Raw genomic sequence first — 19,065 nt, 5'->3', positions numbered from 1 at the left:
ACATAAGAGTTTTGTCAATATAAAAAATAAACTTACTAATGTGAAGAATTTGAAAAAGAATAAAATAGGATTCTTTTGCTAATTAGTTATTCAAAATATTAATTATTTGTTGGCCACGTTAAAGGAAATATTTTTTTTTATTCATATTAGTTTTGTAATTCCATAGAAATTCATATTAGAAAGAAGATTCAAACATTAAAATTTGGTCCAACAGCCAGGTGATTATCTTTTAAACAAATAATTAGTCAAATCTAGCCCTTTATTTCCTAGAAAACTTCTTTATTTGTTACGTAAACATAAGTTTTGTTTCCAGATCTAAGTTTTTCAAATTTCAAACAAAGTTTTCAACCCAAAAGAAGCAATACTTGAATATATGCCCCTTATAGGCGTTTAAACAATTCATTTCAAATTTTATACTAAGATAAGATAAAGATAAATTCAAATCAGGATTCTCGATAAAATTACCGTTAATATAACGATGCCAAAAAAGTAATTGATACTAAATAAACTCAAATTTGTATCACTTGACTCTGATTCTCGTGTCACAAAAAAAATATGGAGAAACTTTCGCGATTGCAACATTAAACATAAACATATTTAAAAAATAATGATCAAAATAAAAGAAAACTTCGGCCGATTTTTGGCTTAACAATTCCATATACATGTGTATTCAATAGACTAATCCCGATCACCACGTACTTGATACGGATTAAACTTGGTGCCGAAATGAATTTATCTTTCAATGGACTATATTCCTAGGTGTGCTCTCTCCGTTTATAACATCCTTTCTTCACAAATTATACTTTCATATTTTCCCAAATAAGGAAAGAATTTATATATGGTAAAGTTTTGATTAATTTTAAATTCTTAAATATTAGGACTCTCTATATATTTCGAAAATTGATTTAAAAGTCCTAAATATTAGAAAAATAACTAAATAACTATTTTGTCTAATGTGAAATTTATTTTTAAAGAGTAAAAAAGGCGAACGACTTTCATGTAAGTAAAAATCTTGTTCGATTCTGAATATTAAGGATTCTTACTTGGTTCAAATAAGGAGAAATTTAATAAAATTTTAGTGATTTCGAAGTCCTAAATATTAGATTATAATTAAAGATGAACCTAGACATTAGTCCTAAATATCACCACCTTGACACCCTAAGGATCAAAATTAAATGACAAACATAATTTCACCGTTGATATCAGAAGTCAAAATTATGATGGTATTGATATACGAAAATACACTCTAGAGAATAAGGTGAAGGGAAAAAACGAACTACATTATATATGAGCATAATAATATAACACAACTATTTGCAACAAATTAACTCAATAACAGAAAGGAGTATGGTAGGGTAGAAGATGACAACTTGAAATTTGAGACGGAAGAAAACTGAAATCGATAGTTTTGCCACTAAATCGATATTTTACAAAATCAACTCATCAACATCGCAATTATTTAATCCAGTCTAACCTCCATCAGTAGAAGGAGGTGACTCCAATGTTCACCTGAAACAAAATTCACAAAGAATCAAGTCAAAACTATTACCCTGAAGACTAACAAATTATACAAAATTAAAACAAGAAAAATAAATAAATAAAGACTAATCATCGCAATTTAACTAATTTCTGAATAGTTTTTTGAATTTGCGATGTAAGGTAAAGTTTAGGCTTACAATGACATTACTTGATAGGAGGAATAACATAATCAAGAATTTCTAATAAACTACAAAAAATCATCAACCAATTCTATATATATGCCAACGGAAAAAGAATTTGCAACTCTAAACTAAACATGGTTGTACTGGCGGCACTAATAGGGTTAGATTGGCCGCCAGGATGTGAAACATCATGCCTCTCGGTGACCCAAAGAACAATCTAATTTCTAAATATATAGTATTGGAAAGATTTATAAATATAGTAAGTCTCTTACTATTACTTGGACTCTGCAATTTACCTAAATAAATTTTTCTATAGAAAGAAATAAAAGATTGTGTCATAAAAATCAATGCATATTCGTGGAAAGAAAATTTTGTGGTTCCGTGTTGTTACTTTGGTGAGGTTTTTTCTTTTATAGATTTATATAAAGAAATTTTAATTGACTTTAAAGTCTTGTCCTAAATATTAGGACTTTGAACTTAGGACTTCTAACCTAACCTAGTTCAAATAAGGAAGTATTTAATCATTATAGTTTAGTTGGTTTAAAAATTTTAAATATTAGAAATCCCATTAACTTTCTTTTTGTCTATCCGCTTGATCCCAGAACCTTTCGAAACTTTTCCATACATGATATTTATCATTAATTATACTTGATAAGGGTCATGTCCCCTGGTTCCAAGGTTGTCCTTCCCGGTTACGACTTGCAAGATCATAATTCATCCATTACTTCATTGTTACGTACTTCCCTTGGCTTGTACCTTTCAAGACTTCACGAGACGTCTCTGATATTCCATTAATATGGTGAAATACATGGCGTGCTCATGCTCCGAGAGGGCGGGGTGTAACATTCTCTCCCCTTAAGAACATTCATCCTTGAATGTTAATAGTTGACGGGTTTCCTCACTTGTCGGGTCCGTTCTCCTAGAATTCCGATATCATTCCACGGGGCAGAAGCTGTTATACCCCATTTAAACGGGTTAAAATAAAGTACAACATATTGGTGATTCCTATTTGTTTTATTTTAAGGAGTCGCCACCTAATTGATTTTAAGGTGAATTAGGACACCTAATTTATTAACTAAGGTAAAGCCTAGCTAAACATCTGTTAATGGTCTGCTCAATTATCGTGATTCTAGGTAAGGGTTCTAGATTATCCTAAAGGGAAGGGGTTAGGCATCCTCTAGGATCCGTTAACTACGGTTATCCGGCCAAACTTAGATTAATTAATTAAAGTTAAAGATGCAAATGTAGCATTTAAATTTTAAGAAAATGGCTTTGTAAATGTCGCTAAGGTTTTAAAGGAAAATATAATAATATTATTTAAAATAATGCTTATAAATATTGCTAAAACTTTAAATGAAAAATGCTATTTAGAATAAGACTTATAGAAAATATAATAATTTGCATAAAAGGAAACTTCGAATGCTATTTAAAATAAACTTATAAATATTGCTAAGGCTTTAACTAAAAAAAATGCTATTTAAAATAAGATTTGCATAAGATATATAAGTAGAAGAAAATGTGAGTTTATGCAGCGTTTTAATAAATATTTGAGATAACTCAAGTCGCGAGGTATTAATTGATTTTTGCATTTTAGGAGTATAAACAAAAATACAAAAATAGCTGATGAGAGTTTTCTTTATCTTTTATTAACTATACTTTAAAAATATGCGTAATTGACTCAAAACTTGAAGAGTTATTTATAAAATATACTTGAGTTTATATTTGCGTATTAGTGATGTTTTGAAATTTCTAAGATAGTAAGAACAAAATATGATTCCCTTAACTCAAAATATGTAGTCATGCTATTTTGCAAATCAAAAAATAAATATTATAGATGCTATAAATAGTTTTAATATAAAAAGAAACTTATGGGACTAATGGTGAGTTTCTCTCTTAAATTAACTACCCATTATACTAAAGCTAACCCACTAATTTTACTAGAATTCATCTAAGTTAGGAAAACAAAACAAAGTAACGGGTTAGTCGAATAATACGAATCAACCACAAAAAAAAAAGTGAAGGCATAAATAAAATTAAATGGGCTCAGCCCATTTTCAGGACTGTTGCGGATCTGCTTGCTATCGGCCTTCGGCCCAGTAACAATTTTATATATTGCTGCTGTTGTCATGCCTATTGGGCTTCGGCCCAGAATTTATGTTTTTCCATTTTTTGCTGCGGACAGAGGGTTGGACGGAGAGAGGAGTAGGGTGTCGTTGGGCCTTGGCCCAACACCGAATGCGGGAGAAGAACGAGTCCCTCAGACTCGTGTGCGATGGTCATGCATAAAACGAAAAGAAAAAGATTAGTATACAATCAACGAATAATGTTAAACTTGTAAAATATGAACTCAAAAACAGGTCAATAGATTATGTATATACTATGTATATTTAAGTATATTTCGTAAATACATTTGTAAGGAGGCTTAGAGGGCTAATATCGGAAAGCTTTTGCCCCCGTCTTCCCGATGTTGCACAAGTTCCAAGGGATTTCATGAATCCCAGGCATGGCTAACACCGGGGAGGGTTCACGCTTGATCCATAATGACCAACTAAACTCCCTACAAATGTACTAACTGAAACATACTCTAGATACGCGCACAAATACATACTTTAGACAAGTATTTGCAACACATGTGGAACTTTAATAAAGATATGCGTTGGTACTATACACAAGACTAATTAGCATATACTTCGTTCATCCACTCCAAGGGACTTTCGGATACTTCCAATATACGATATGTGTCACGCTGCCTATATTCCAAAGATACTGACACAACAAGAAGGATGCGAACTAAGTGACCAGCCCTCTATATTTCTCAAATTTTACCTTAATGCAACAAAAGGATGCGAACAGATGCTGAAGTTCGAATCAATTACATAATCATAGAGTGTGAAGGCACTCTGCAACTCAAGTCGACTCAAATACCAAACTAGACAAATGCAAAGTAGTTTAGGCAAACACACACGTGAGCAACTTCATTCTTCAAAACCAGCAGGTAAATATAAGACAAGAAGTATGTTGGTATATTGAGACTCTCATTTCTAAAACCATAAAGCAGCAGAGGCTTGACCCTTGAGATGATGTAAATAAGCTTATGAGTGGCTTAAGATGCTTAGCACTTTAACCATTTGGTCAAACATAATTAATATTACCAATACTTCTCTGACAGTATACCCAAAATATTTCGTCTGATCCCAATATTAGATGTTCAACAGATACACATCAAGATCTTCTTTTATCCAACCTAACCGATCATTGATCTTACTAAACATGCTTTCAAGTGCATATAACAATTAATAGGGTACATTACACCCATGTAAATAAACTACAAACACATTAAGAACATAAACCAGCCTGAAACACACAACCTTAAAACTGCTAATACCATGCTAATATCATTTAAACGACATAATGGGGACCAAGTTATCCACTAAACAGCAAAACATGCTAAACTTAACTAAACTAACAACCAGCATCTTAATTATGGTTGAACGGGAATTAAAACATGCATAAATATGCCTAAACTAGGAATTAAACACATAAATCTAACTAAACAGGAAGAACAACTAACACGAGCATGAACATACTAGTGATTTGGCACACATAATTACCAAATAGGTAAGGAAAATACCAAGAAGACTAGAAGAAAGGAGAATTACCTCCTTCGGGTGCAGCGAACAGGGTGCGGGGCTTCGATATGAAACTTCGAACACTACGATTTCCAAACCCGTACGCACTCAGATTCAAGACAATCCCAGAAGCAAAGGAAAACAAAAAATGATTCAATCTTTAAACTCGCTATCCAGAAATACAAGACTGATAAAAACTAAAATTGCTTAGGGGATTTTTTGGCGACTGAGGGAAAGAACTCTCTCTTTTTTTTAAAGGAGATTTTGTGCGGCTAAAAAAATGAACCCTTTCTTTTACTTCCGAAAACGATTATTTATAGGCAAAAGACTAGGGTTTGGGCTGGGGTTTGAAATTTTGAGCGGGATTTTCTTGGTCAACAACGTTCGGATGACAACGATCAGAAACCAATGAAGAAAAGAACAAAAACCATTAAAACTCGTACCCAAAAATACGGAAAAGGGACTGACAAGAAAAGATTTTGTTTCGCAAACAGATGAAATCCATTAAACCTTTCAGATCGTAAATCAGAAAGAAAGAAGAAGAAGACAAGAATTGACCTCTTGCAACGGTTGAATCCGGGTGGGGGGTACCCAGCATTAATTTCCCTTCCCCAAATCGACCATGCACGGTCTGGGGAAGGTGAAAGTTGATTGTGCTTTTGCTGTTTTTGTTGAAGAAGAAGAGGGAGAGAGAGAGGGAGAAGGGGCGGTGTGCGGCGCTGAGTGAAAGTGAAGAACCCTAGTTGTTCATTAAGCTGAAGAAGGCGGGTCGGGTCGGGTATTAGATGTAGTGGGCTAAAAATGCGGGATGGGTAGATTAAATGAGTGTGGGCTGAGTGGATAAATTAAGATATGGGCTGGGCATTGATGGCCTGGTCCGAAAATAATCATAAGTTGATTGGGGCGGATGGGCTAAAAATATATATTCCTTCTTGGGCTATTTTGGGCTTCTAAATTTAAATACCAGGGCCTATTTTAATTAACTATTTACTAACATGTGCTAAAATATTACCTAATATAAAAGTATGTAATTATTAGTGCCCAGATAAAAATTATAAGACGTCGTAATAGTCGTGCAATAATATCTTGAAAATTCAACAATAAATAAACGCTATTCTTTAACTGCGCAAAATAAATGCGATACATGTGCGTAATATGGTAAATTGATTATAATGCGAATTGCAATGATACCGGTAATAATAATAATAATAATGATAATAATAGAAATAATAGTAGCTGGTGAATGCAATGGAATAATGAAATGCCGGTATTAATAAAAGCTAATAATTATAGTAAAAAAATAAATAATTATTTCTTAAGTTGCCAAAAATATTAGAAGCGTAAATAGATATTTTGAAGGAGAGGCGGGATAAAATTGGGTGTCAACAACTCGTCCCTCTTTGCCCGGTAATGATGAAAGAATTTTCGGGCAAAGACGTTGACTCAGTAGCCTATTTTGTCTCGGCTAAAGAAAATTTGAGAGGATTATGGCCGAACTCCGGTCTCCGAGTCGCCTACATGTCTCGGGCCGTACGAGAATCAGGCCGTGTGTAGTTCTGGGATAACTACGATGCCTATGAATGACGAATCCCGATTGACGCGAATCTTTGCAAAATATTGTCCCAGTGTCGAATTATGATGACACTGGGTATGATGATAGAACTCGAGAATTCCAAAAATTGAATGTGCTGGAATGCAAGCGGAATATTTGGGGTTGGAGACGAGTGTTCGAGGTAGATCTTTGACCCTTGTCGAGAAGTCTGATTATCCTTTCCAACAAATTGCCCCAGTTCGCTGCCGAAGAAATAGTTCCACGTTGCGCTAGAGCTCCTGCGAAACTTAAACTCTTGCTGACGAGCTTAACTCAACTTTCAGCAATTGCCCAGTTCATTGCTTAACATTATGATCCACGAGTTGATGTGCGATGCCAACTTTAATATTGTCACTTTCAAACAGCCACAAGCTAAAAACATTTGTTAGTGATAAAGAAATATATGTAAATAAGATAGGGTTGAGGAAGTTTACACTTGTAAACCGTATTTTGAAAGTTAAATATACATCATGCTTCGGAGATGTATTGAATTTATGGCTTCCACTTGAAGAAGAAATTAAGTCGACGAAAGCTAAATCCACATCCACGTCTGTTTTTTGAGGAAAGCTAAAACCATGATGACACCACATTTTTAAGGGGAGCTAATTTATGACCATATTCAAGCCCTTATGTACAAAATCCACTGTGCGTAAATATAAATCCACGTCCTTATCTATGAAATCCATGCCCGCATCATAAAACTCATGATGTAGAAAATGAATTCATGTCCTCATACACAAAAATCCACTATGCACAAATATAAATCCACGTCCACGTCCACATCCCACGATACAAAAATATAAATCCACATCCACTTCCACAAACTTTAAGTGTAAATAGATAAATCTACTTCCACATCCACAAGATCTATAATGTAAAAAATAAATCCACGTCCACGAAATTCAATGTGTTGAAATTTAAATCCACGTCTATACCCCAAAATCCACAATGCAAAACATAAATCCACGTCCACTTCCACGAACTTTATAATGTAGAAATATAAATCCACGTCCACATCCACATTCCACGGTACAAAAATATAAATCCACATCCACTTCCACAAACTTTAAGTGCAAAGAGATAAATCTACTTCCACGTCCACAAGATCTATAATGTAAAAATATAAATCCACGTCCATAATGCAGAAAGATAAATCCACTTCCACGTCCACATCCACAAAATCCACAGTGTGAAACTATAAATCCACGTCCATGCCAAAAATTCATCATGCAAAAACATAAATCCATGTCCACTTCCACAAATTTTATAATGTAGAAATATAAATCCACTTCCACGTCCACATCCACGAAGTCATTAGTGCGAAAATGTAAATCCACGTCCACTTTCACAAAATTTATAATGCAAGAAAGATAAATGCGCATCCACGTCCACAAAGCTCATAATGCAGAAATATATATCTACGTCCACATCAACAATATCCACATCGCAAAAAATAAATCCACGCTCACATAATCCATGACACTAAAATATAAATCCATGATCGCTTTCACAATTTGTAATGTAGAAATGTCTATCCATGTTTATGTCCACATCCACAAAATCATTTGCGAAGAGATATAATCCCAAATCCCGTTGTGACGAAAGTTAAATCTACAATTGTCTCCACGAGTTGACATATCATGCAAGACTTCGATCCTGTCATCTTATTAAATACCACATTCTAAAAATAACTTGTTAGCGACTTGAAATAAATAAATATGTACAAAGTGATGACAAAATTGAGGAATTTAAACTAATAACAGGTGACCATGTCCATATCCACTTTGAAGAAGGTTAAATCCACGATCATGTCCCCTCGATCCGTCGAGAAATGCCACGAGCTAGAAGGTAAAATCATGTCCACTGTGGCGATCAAAATTTCATGAGGAGTGGAACAACGTCCACCGTTTAGCGAAAGCTAAATTTACATCCACATCGAAGAATGTTTGTCTTTTGAAGAAAGCTAAATCTTTGATCACGTCCATAATTAAAATTTGAAGAAGAGTCAAATATGCGCCACATCCATATTAATTGGAACCTGTCTCATCAAAGAAAAATTGTGAGTTTAAAAGAAAATTGGTTGACTTGTGCTTGTTGGGGAACTTGGTCCTTGAATTGATTCTTGTCTCGGTCGCGTCCACGTTCTTCGAGGCCCCACCAGATATTTTGCTTTGCCAAGGAGTTTCAGTAATAAGTAATAAAGAACGTCTTTTGAAATTAAGAGTAATGAGATTTGGATGACTTCGAAAGGGGATACTTAGTGGCTCTAATAGATAAAATGATTATGAAGACTCGAATTTCAAACTTATCAACATTTTAGAAAGACATGGACGAACTTTATTTAAAATTGTTGAACATTTAAGACCACTTTTGTGCTACTTAAAACAACTGCCCCAGTTTCCAGTCCTGGAGGCGCTTGGTTCTAAACAATTGAAAAGTGAGAAGTTATAATGAAAGTTTTTGGAAGAGATTTGACCGAATTCAAAAATTTGTCCCAGTTTCAAGATACTAGGACACATGAATTTAAACAATGGGAAGACCAAAACTTTATACAAAATCCTTATGTATCTTATAGGGACTAAAATGGTTGGACAAACCAAAGACTTTGAAATTTTAAAATAGAAGGGCCGAACCCGCCTTGGGTTGCCTACGTATCCCAAAGGAATCAGGCCAGACGTAGTTCGTGAATAAAAATAAGAACTTTTGAGGTTTTTTTTTGTTTTTTTTATTGTTTTTAATAAAAGGAGGGCCGAACCCGATGTGGGTTGCATACGTATCCAAAAGGAAATCAGGCCACACGTAGTTCAAACCTACATAACAAAGACACTGAAATGTTTTGAAAAGAGTGGCCGAACCCGATATGGGCTGCCTACGTATCCAAAAGGAAGTCAGGCCAAACGTAGTTCATTATAACAAATGATAAAGTCCTAATTTAGAAAGGCCGTAACAAAACATAGAGGCGACATGACAAAAAAAAAGGTTATAACTTATGCCTCCGGCCTATTACAAAAGGAAATTTCAACTTAAATTACTGAAGCTCCCGGCGAACCGGGGCTAAGATGCAAATCCGATTCTTCAACTCAGGTCCTGGTTCGGCAGCCCAAAAGGTCGGTGTTTCGGCAATGTCTTCAATTACCACAGCATGATCATCTTCGTCTCCCACGAACAAGTTCTTGATCCCTTCCACAATATCATCATAGGCAACTTCAACAGTCAAATCTGAAGTTTTGGAGATGGCAGGTTTTGAGAAAGTTTGATCAATCGTAGGAATGAGTTTTGGCAAGAAAATCTCCTTTCCTTTATTCTTTCGTGCTTCCTTCACTTCTTCTTCAGTTGGTTCATATCCCAAACCAAATGTAAGCTGTTGTGCAGGGAGAACTACAGGCTCAACCCGCCCATTTAATGTCTTCCCTAACCCAAATCCAAGTTGGTACCCATTTTTCAGCATTTCCTTTGCAACCATGATTGCGGCGCATGACATTTTTTATTCTTGAGTTTGACTCCCTTCACCCACTCTAGTAACATTCACAACCTCCAAAGCATGGTAAGTTGTTCCATCAAACCCTCCTATTGCCTCAATGAATGGGATAGATTGCTCTCGATATATGGACACGTCACATTCTCCTTGTACGCATATTTGTTGTTGATTCCACTCAAATTTGACAGTCTCATGCAAAGTAGATGGCACAGCTCCAGGCAGATGGATCCACGGTCTTCCTAACAACATGTTGTATGTTGTGGAGATATCAAGTACTTGAAAATCCATAATGAACTCAACAGGTCCAATCAACACGTTTAACTCTATTTCTCCAATAGGACGCCTTTGAGCCCCATCAAATGCTCGAATATTCATATCACTTGTCTTAAGCTCGCTAATAGTATATTCGATTTTCCTCAGACTTGTTAGTGGACAAATGTTAAGTCCAGATCCTCCATCAATCAACACTTTAGACAAAAACATGTTACGACACTTGACAGTTATATGGAGTACTCTGTTGTGACTACATCCCTCTGGTGGCAGTTCTTCATTGTCGAAGCTGATTCGATGACTGTCAAGCACGCGCCCAACTATTCCAGCTAACGTGTCACTAGTTGTTTCGATTGGGACATATGCTTCACACAAAATCTTCCAGAGTGCATTTTTGTGTACATCCGAACTCAAAAGAAAAGAGAGGATAGGACTCTGGGCATTGGTCTTTTTCAACTGCTCTACAACTGAGTATTCGCTGGCCTTAATTTTTCTCAAAAATTCTTCTGCCTCGGCTTCTGTCACAACCCTTTTGGGAGGCACATGGATTTCTTTAGTTTGCCTCAATCTAGCTAGCTCTTCTGGGGTATAGCACCTTTCGGACCTTGTCATTCCTGACGTCTTAGTCTTGTCAGTGATCGTTTCCTTTCCTCGATATTCCATCACAGCTTGTTGATAATTCCATGGTACGGCTTTGGTATCGAGTACTGGCAACTGATTTGGCGCTTAAACTACCTCCACAGGTGTTGATGAAGCTCCTAATATCTCGACGGGCACAAACCTTTTACCACTATAGCCGGAGAAGCAACGGCTATAAGACCATGATCTTTCACGCTATTCGCAGGCACTATAAATTTGGCCAGATCGTCATCATTTCACCTATTCCAATCATATTTATCGAGACCCCATCATGGGTCGGGAGTGGATTGTTATCCACATTTGGTGTCGGTTGTTTGACCATGATCTATTTTGCTTCAATAAGATCTTCAACCTTGTGTTTCAATGCATAACAACGATCAGTGGAATGGCCTTTTACCCCCGAATGATATGCACACGTTCTAGTGGGATCAAAACTTCTAGGTAGTGGATCTGGAATTCTACCTTCCACAGGATATAATAAGCCTGAAGCTTGCAATATTTCAAAAATAACGCTCAATGGCTCTCCTAACGGTGTAAAATTGCGGAAAGGTTTATTTGGGCGAGGTGTGGATGCATGTTTGGATGATGAAATTGTGATGGTGGAGCTTGGTATGTTAGTGGTCGTGGAGCTCGGTATGTTGGTTGTGTGTTTTAGACGGGGTAGGAAATTTGTGGTGATTGAGGCTGGTAAGATGGCAAAGCTTGGTTGTATAGATGTGACGAATATTGGAAATATTGTGAGTGGAGAGCGTTAGACTGGTACCGCGGAGGTTGTTGATGGTGGTATGAGGTGCTTCCCAGAGCCATTACCGCTGCCGCTTCCTTTTTTTTTTCTTTCCATTTCCGAGAGCACCAGTTTGTATGGCCTTACTAGTAGACTGCAATGCTGCTAGACTTGTTATTCTCCCTGTCTTAATGCCATCTTCGATCATATCCCCAGCTTTGATCACTTCTGTAAAAGGTTTTCCGCCCATTGTCACCAAACGTTCATAGTACTCCGGTTCTAGTGCCTGAATGAAGAAAGTAACCATTTCTGTTTCCTCCATGGGCGGGTGTACCCTAGATGCTTCTTCCCTCCACCGTATAGCATATTCTCGGAATGATTCGGTTGACTTCTTCTTTAATTTTGTAATTGAGATTCTGTCAGGAGCGATCTCAACATGAAACTTGTAATGATCCACAAAAGCATTTGCCAAGTCATCCCAAGTACGCCATTTGGTTGTATCTTGCTTGGAATACCATTCCAAAGCTTTTCCACTCAAACTCTAATTAAATAGTTTAATTCTTATCCCTTCATTCTTCCCCACACCAATCAAATTTTCACAATAGACCTTCAAATGGAAGAAAGGGTTTCCCGACCCGTCAAACTTCTCAAATTTTGGAATCTTGTAACCTGGTGGCAATTCTACCTCAGGAAATGCACATAATTCTTCATATCTCACGCTTGGTTACTACCGAGTCCACGCAAACTTCTAATAGCATCTTCCAAACTTTTGAGCTTTCTATTTACCATTTCATCATTAACTGCCCTTGCCTCCTTTTCGACTTCGACATAATGATCAACATCCGTGTGACATAGTCCTTGGGTTTGTGTCATGGGTGGAGCTGTGGTATAAGTATATACTGGCGGAACTTAATGCGCATTGGTAACATCATGTGCCAGCGGTATGTACTGAACCTTTGAAGAAGCGGCTGTAAACAAAAGAAGAGCATTTTGAGTAACTAGGTAGGCGAGGGGTTTAGAATGAGCTGGATGAGAAGTGGTAAAATAGTTTGCTTGGTTAAGTTCATCCAAGTTTGGGAATGGAGGTGGCATAGGCAAAGTCTGACAAACCCCATGAGATGGAGTCATGTGTGGCGGAGTTTGAGAAAATGACTGATTTTGAAGTACTATGCGACTTAGTTCAGCAACTCGTTGCTCCAGATGAGCAATGATCTCCAAATGTGTTTCTGGTTCATTAGAGGATGTGGGATCACTCGTGATCGGTAAACTAAGAGATGGCTCAGATGAAGTGGTTGCATTGATCAAACTTTGCTCCATTTTAGAACGAGTCTTTTTAGTTAACCAGGTGATTAGTGATGAGTCAGAGTCTGATTTCTTGGCTTTAGACCGTGTGAAATATGGATGCTCCGCCAGTTCCCCTTTAGCACAAGTCAACCTTTTGTTTTGAAAATAAGTTTAAAAGAAAAAAGATAAAATAAGAAAAGAAAAAGAAAACGAGTCAGTATAGGGTAAGGAAATATTATTGCACATAAACACATTATTGCACATAATACATCACGTTCTATAATGCAAGGGACCTCTTTATGCCAGAGGTAGGCCTAACGAACACTTGAAGGACAAACATGTCTTTTATGTATCATTCCATAACTCTTCCTAAAACTAATTTACAAGAATAATAAAAATTTATTACATGCCAGTTAATAATACAATTCAAAGTTAATCTAAGATATCTAATACTTCATCTCTACTAATTTCCTTTGGTTGTCTTCAAACCTCCGGCATTAATTGGATGCTTCACGACAATCCTGCAACAAAATGTCAGGTTTCCTGAAATATTTATCTATAGAGTACTAGGTCCACATATTCCTCACATTTGTCCTTCAAATAATGCACATAAATAGTGAATAGTGTCACTTAGAGTCATAGATTCATTTGGACATTTGGTAAGGTTGACTAATGAACTCAATACACCAAGGGTATTAAGCCTCCTCGGTTTAAAATGATGCATGTCCTTACAAGGTTTTGGTTTTCGCTCTACCCTAGGTAGACTAAGAGCTGGTTTCCTACGACACAAGGCTCCCCCAAGTGGACAACTTGGGAGTGGAAAGTCCGTGGCTGTCGACTGCACCGCCGATCGACTAAATCCACAAGATCGATCCAACTAAAGGGGTAATTTAGTACTGCACGGCCGCGAACCGCGAAACCGCTTTAAGTGTGTGAATTTGTGTGAATTTTCCAGGAATGGAGGAAGTATGAGCGGAATGCCAATTTAAAGCAAATACATATTACATAGCAAAGGAAAATAAGGAATAAAACAATAAAACATTTAAAGCATAGAAGGCAAAATAAAGAAAACAAACAAAACATCCAACAAAATATTAATTAACCTAAGTTGTTATGGTTAAAAACCTAAAGTCCCCAGCGGAGTCGCCAAGTTGTTATACCTCATTTAAACGGGTTAAAATAAAGTACAACATATTGGTGATTCCTATTTATTTTATTTTAAGGAGTCGCCACTTAATTGATTTTAAGGTGAATTAGGACACCTAATTTATTAACTAAGGTAAAGCCTAACTAAACCTCTGTTAATGGTCTACTAAATTAGCGTGATTCAAGGTAAGGGTTCTAGATTATCCTAAAGGGAAGGGGTTAGGCATCCTCTAGGATCCGTTAACTACGGTTATCCGACCAAACTTAGATTAATTAATTAAAGTTAAAGATGCAAATGTAGCATTTAAATTTTAAGAAAATGGCTTTGTAAATGTCGCTAAGGTTTTAAAGGAAAATATAATAATGTTATTTAAAATAATACTTATAAATATTGCTAAAGCTTTAAATGAAAAATGCTATTTAGAATAAGACTTACAGAAAATATAATAATTTGCATAAAAGGAAACTTCGAATGCCATTTAAAATAAACTTATAAATATTGCTAAGGCTTTAACTAAAAATGCTATTTAAAATAAGATTTGCATAAGATATATAAGTAGAAGAAAATGTGAGTTTATGCAGCGTTTTAATAAATATTTGAGATAACTCAAGTCGCGAGGTATTAATTGATTTTTGCATTTTAGGAGTATAAACAAAAATACAAAAATAGCTGATGAGAGTTTTCTTTATTTTTTATTAACTATACTTTAAAAATATGCGTAATTGACTCAAAACTTGAAGAGTTATTTATAAAATATACTTGAGTTTATATTTGCGTATTAGTGATGTTTTGAAATTTCTAAGATAGTAAGAACAAAATATGATTCCCTTAACTCAAAATATGTAGTCATGCTATTTTGCAAATCAAAAAATAAATATTATAGATGCTATAAATAGTTTTAATATAAAAAGAAACTTATGGGACTAATGGTGAGTTTCTCTCTTAAATTAACTACCCATTATACTAAAGCTAACCCACTAATTTTACTAGAATTCATCTAAGTTAGGAAAACAAAACAAACTAACGGGTTAGTCGAATAATACGAATCAACCACAAAAAAAAAAAAAAGTGAAGGCATAAATAAAATTAAATGGGCTCAGCCCATTTTCAGGACTATTGCGAATCTGCTTGCTATTGGGCTTCGGCCCAGTAACAATTTTATATATTGCTGCTGTTGTCTTGCCTATTGGGCTTCAACCCAGAACTTATGTTTTTCCATTTTTTGCTGCGGACAGAGGGCTGGACGGAGAGAGGAGTAGGGTGTCGTTGGGCCTTGGGCCAACACCGAATGCGGGAGAAGAACGAGTCCCTCAGACTCGTGTGCGATGGTCATGCATAAAACGAAAAGAAAAAGATTAGTATACAATCAACGAATAATGTTAAACTTGTAAAATATGAACTCAAAAACAAGTCAATAGATTATGTATATACTATGTATATTTAAGTATATTTCGTAAATACATTTGTAAGGAGGCTTAGAGGGCTAATATCGGAAAGCTTTCGCCCCCGTCTTCCCGATGTTGCACAAGTTCCAAGGGATTTCATGAATCCCAGGCATGGCTAACACCGGGGAGGGTTCAAGCTTGATCCATAATGACCAACTAAACTCCCTACAAATGTACTAACTGAAACATACTCTAGATACGCGCACATATACATACTTTAGACAAGTATTTGCAACACATGTGGAACTTTAATAAAGATATGCGTTGGTACCATACACAAGACTAATTAGCATATAGTTCGTTCATCCACTCCAAGGGACTTCCGGATACTTCCAATATACGATATGTGTCACACTGCCTATATTCCAAAGATACTGACACACCAAGAAGGATGCGAACCAAGTGACCAGCCCTCTATATTTCTCAAATTTTACCTTAATGGAACAAAAGGAACACGAACGGTAATGCAGAACAGATTCAGATTAAACAGGGAGTAAATATTTTGACATACAACTAATATTTTAAACAACAGTCAAGTCAAAATGAGCTTCAAAACGCATGTAAACTTTATTCCATGCTGAAGTTCGAATCAATTACATAATCATAGAATGCGAAGGCACTCTGCAACTCAAGTCGACTCAAATACCAAACTAGACAAATGCAAAGTAGTTTAGGCAAACACACGTGTGAGCAACTTCTTTCTTCAAAACCAGCAGGTAAATATAAGACAAGAAGTATGCTGGTATATTGAGACTCTCATTTCTAAAACCATAAAGCAGCAGAGGCTTGACCCTTGAGATGATGTAAATAAGCTTATGAGTGGCTTAAGATGCTTAGCACTTTAACCATTTGGTCAAACACAATCAATATTACTAATACTTCTCTGACAGTATACCCAAAATATTTCGTCTGATCCCAATATTAGATGTTCAACAGATACACATCAAGATCTGCTTTTATCCAACCTAACCGATCATTGATCTTACTAAACATGCTTTCAAGTGCATATAACAGTTAATAGGGTACATTACACCCATGTAAATAAACTACAAACACATTAAGAACATAAACCAGCCTGAAACACACATAGCCTTAAAACTGCTAATACCATGCTAATATCATTTAAACGACATAATGGGGACCAAATTATCCACTAAACAGCAAAACATGCTAAACTTAACTAAACTAACAACCAGCATCTTAATTATGGTTGAACGGGAATTAAAACATGCATAAATATGCCTAAACTAGGAATTAAACACATAAATCTAACTAAACAGGAAGAACAACTAACACGAGCATGAACATACTAGTGATTTGGCACACATAATTACCAAATAGGTAAGGAAAATACCAAGATGACTAGAAGAAAGGAGAATTACCTCCTTCGGGTGCAGCGAACAGGGTGCGGGGCTTCGATATGCAACTTCGAACACTACGATTTCCAAACCCGTACGCACTCAGATTCAAGACAATCCCAGAAGCAAAGGAAAACAAAAAATGATTCAATCTTTAAACTCGCTATCCAGAAATACAAGACTGATAAAAACTAAAATTGCTTAGGGGATTTTTTGGCGACTGAGGGAAAGAACTCTCTCTTTTTTAAAAGGAGATTTTGTGCGGCTAAAAAAATGAACCCTCTCTTTTACTTCCGAAAACGATTATTTATAGGCAAAAGACTAGGGTTTGGGCTGGGGTTTAAAATTTTGAGCGGGGTTTTCTTGGTCAACAACGTTCGGATGACAACGATCAGAAACCAACGATGAAGAGAACAAAAACCATTAAAACTCGTACCCAAAAATACGAAAAAGGGACTGACAAGAAAAGATTTTGTTTCGCAAACAGACGAAATCCATTAAACCTTTCAGATCATAAATCAGAAAGAAAGAAGAAGAAGAAGACAAGAATTGACCTCTTGCAACGGTTGAATTCGGGTGGGGGGTACCGAGCATTAATTTCCCTTCCCCAAATCGACCATGCACGGTCTGGGGAAGGTGAAAGTTGACTGTGCTTTTGCTGTTTTTATTGAAGAAGAAGAGGGAGAGAGAGAGGGAGAAGGGGCGGTGTGCAGCGCTGAGTGAAAGTGAAGAAACCTAGTGGTTCATTAAGCTAAACAAGGCGGGTCGGGTCGGGTATTAGATGTAGTGGACTGAAAAATGCAGGCTGGGTAGATTAAATGAGTGTGGTCTGAGTGGATAAATTAAGATATGGGCTGGGCATTGATGGCTTGGTCCGAAAATAATCATAAGTTGATTGGGGCGGATGGGCTAAAAAGATATATTCCTTCTTGGGCTATTTTGGGCTTCTAAATTTAAATACCAGGGCCTATTTTAATTAACTATACACTAACATGTGCTAAAATATTACCTAATATAAAAGTATGTAATTATTAGTGCTCAGATAAAAATTATAAGACATCGTAATAGTCGTGCAATAATATCTTGAAAATTCAACAATAAATAAACGTTATTCTTTAACTGCGCAAAATAAATGTGATGCATGTGCGTAAGATGGTAAAATGATTATAATGCGAATTGCAATGATACTGATAATAATAATAATAATAATAATGATAATAATAATAATAATAATAATAATAGAAATAATAGTAGCTGGTGAATGCAATGGAATAATGAAATGCCGGTATTAATAAAAGCTAATAATTATAGTAAAAAAATAAATAATTATTTCTTAAGTTGCCAAAAATATTAGAAGCGTAAATAGATATTTTGAAGGAGAGGCGGGACAAAATTGGGTGTCAACAGAAGCTATATTGGACTTAAGCGTGCTTGTATACGCTAACACTTCTCCTGAAGGCTTCCTTAGCCGATTATCTCTTCAATCTAGATCCTCCTTTCATTACTCCTCACATCCTATGTCTTCTCCTCTAGCTACTACCTTCCGACCAGTTATAACCACTGAGTCTACTTTGTTGTCTGGTGTGGATGGCCTCAAGTACCTTCAGCTTTCCTGAACCAACCTTTCTTTCTCCGTCCGCGTAAACACCTCCTTTGTCACTTTTTTCCTTCCTGATTTGCTTGGATCTGTCATGCACATGGCATGTTGTGCGATGTATACATATACTTCCATAAGCCCTTGAAATTATGGGGGTCCTTTCTTTTTATGGTCTGTCGTACTATGGCATACTGTTGATAGTATCCGTATTGCTTCGCCTGCCCCCAAACATACGTTCTTGT

This window comes from Lycium barbarum, chromosome 2 (assembly GCF_019175385.1).
Source record: "Lycium barbarum isolate Lr01 chromosome 2, ASM1917538v2, whole genome shotgun sequence".
NCBI classification, from domain to species: Eukaryota; Viridiplantae; Streptophyta; class Magnoliopsida; order Solanales; family Solanaceae; genus Lycium; species Lycium barbarum.
Note: the sequence above shows the minus strand (reverse complement) of the source record.